The 2,500-nt window shown below is 38.2% G+C and overlaps 1 protein-coding gene across 2 annotated transcripts in view; it reads left to right on the top strand.

Moving 5' to 3' along the window:
- Window positions 1-1,659: 1,659 nt before the first annotated feature.
- The window catches only part of LOC139752921 (nephrin-like), a 180,234-nt gene continuing 179,393 nt past the window's right edge, over window positions 1,660-2,500 (top strand). For both annotated transcript variants that reach the window (XM_071668985.1, XM_071668986.1), the window contains exon 1: window positions 1,660-1,758. The gene's annotated coding sequence lies outside the window, so the exon portion shown is untranslated. The remainder of the gene's footprint in view (window positions 1,759-2,500) is intronic.

The following is a 2,500-nucleotide window of genomic DNA, read 5'->3' on the forward strand; positions in this document are numbered from 1 at the left end:
AGAGGCGTTTTTATCAATGCCTCTGTGATATCAAAGAAAAAAGAAAAAAAAGATACCGCGAGGCATAAAAGTCGAGGATCTGTTCATTTTCTTTTCTTTTTTTAAACGTCCAGACGCTTGCAAGAGGCGTTTTTATCAACGCCTCTGTGATATTAAAGAAAAAAAAACGCGAAGCATTCACGAGACACTGTCTGTCTGGAGATCTTGTCTCGTCCAGTTCTCCCTTTCCCACCCGAGAGAGAGAGAGAGAGAGAGAGAGAGAGAGAGAGAGAGAGAGAGAGAGAGAGAGAGAGAGAGAGAGAGAGAGAGAGAGAATAAAAATCACCGACCCCAAAGTTCTTTCAACGCGACCTTCCCCCACCCCGAATCTTGAAGACACATCCTGGGATTGGTCCGACTTAATTGTCCGGCCCAGAGCAGCGCTGTCCGCCGCCCCTGTGGGAGAGAGAGAGAGAGAGAGAGAGAGAGAGAGAGAGAGAGAGAGAGAGAGAATCTTCAACGCCTCATCAATACCGAGAGATATTTACACCCGCGTCCAAAGGCGGTTTTCTTTGAGTTCGTGGAAAAAGGAAAGGAGAGAAAAAAAAAATGGAAACAAAAATAACATAAGCCTATGGCACACCCACCCTTCCATTAAATTAAAATAAAAATATTAAAAGAAAAACGATAAAACTGGAAAAAATAAGAACACCTTTGATCTTCATCACCAGAAAGTTGAGTCACAAGTAGTAAAGGAAAAATATATGCGCGTAGAAAAAAAAAGATGATATTTATATATAAAAAGAGGACGTTAAAACTACTCTGTGGTGTTAGCTAATTAAAAGTTAAGGATATTACTATAAAAAGGGTTAAGGAAATTGTGTGTTCGTGTGGACGATGGGGGCTGGGGGGAATTATATACGACTTAATCTTGCTACTGTCTATGTCTGTCTGTCGGTCTGTCTGTATTTATCTATCTCTTTCGTGCATTTCTTGCTACTGTCCATGTCTGTCTGTCTGTATCTATCTATTCCTTTCGTGCATTTCTTGCTGCTACTATGTCTGTCTGTCTTTCTGTCTGTCTGTAACCACCTATTCCTTTAGTGCATTTCTTGGTACTGTCTATGTCTGTCTGTCTGTCTATCTACCTCTATCCATTCCTTTCGTGCATACAGAACGAGAAGGTCTATCTCATGAATTGGTGGAATTCACATGAATTACTTTTTCATCTTTCAATGTGTCTCTTGTCATACATCCGTCTTTATCTTAAAAAAAAAAACAACTCAGTTATTACCCATTTATTATATTTCCTTGTTTATCTCGTACTATTCTGGGGACATTTATACGTTTATATATATTTTTTAAAAGGGATGGATAGACGCTCTGCCCTAAAGCACTTCTTTGGGATATTATATCCCTGTTCCACTCTGGAGATAGAGAGAGACCAGGAATACCTCATAGTATTTGTGCTGTGGCAAGAAAACAACTAAGGTTTAGGACTATAAACTTGGCTGCACGTAGTCAGGGATAACCCCCCCTTTCCCAACCCCCCCTTAAAAAAGAAAGAAACGTTAAGTTGGGATAAAAAAAAAATTGGTCAGTCGACATCTTAAGAGGAGCGTGGGAAAGGCAGCCCAGTTTATCTCGTGGGGGGGAAGCGAGCGGCAGTGTGACCGTGGACGTCGGTGGGTGTGTACGCGGCCCCGACTCGCTCGCTCTCCCGACGATGCCGTTCTGTCTGACACTCTCTCGCAAACTCGGGCTTCGTTAAGCATCTATGTCGGCGAATCCCCTCCTCTTGTGTATTTGCCACCGGGAGAAAGATACTGAGAGAGAGAGGTGGTGTTTTTTTTTTGTTTTATTGTTGTCCACAATAAGTGACGTGTTTGCGAGAAAGACAGTTTGGGGAAAATTGCGACTTGGGTTTTTTTTTTTTATTTTCTATTTCTCTTTTGTAAACAAGTGGTAATGAGAACTTCCTGGATTCTTCCATATGAAAGATATCGTTCGATGATCCAGTGGATATATATATTTCCACTTCCTTTAGAACTCTTGTGAATGTGATGACACTAAGTTCACGGGACAGTTTATCGAGACCGATGTGAACTGTGAATATACATGTGTGGCTCGAAACTTACCCGTCACATTATCGAGTAATCAAACACTTATGTAGAGACTTGATTAAACATACGTTTGAGGGATTATATTCGCCAAGACTTACTAATGACAGTCTTAACTTTAAATCCCTCATTAGGGAGTAGGTTTAATATTACTTGATATATATATATTTTCATAGGCTTTTATCATGTAATATATATATATATATATATATATATATATATATATATATATATATATATATATATATATATATATATATATATTGCAGTAGGTCACAGACATGCCCGTGGTTATCAGCATATATATATATATATATATATATATATATATATATATATATATATATATATATATATATATATATATATAAATAAGTGAGAAATATAAAATATGCTAATCA

The sequence above is a fragment of the Panulirus ornatus genome, chromosome 13 (genome assembly GCF_036320965.1).
Source record: "Panulirus ornatus isolate Po-2019 chromosome 13, ASM3632096v1, whole genome shotgun sequence".
Taxonomy (NCBI): domain Eukaryota; kingdom Metazoa; phylum Arthropoda; class Malacostraca; order Decapoda; family Palinuridae; genus Panulirus; species Panulirus ornatus.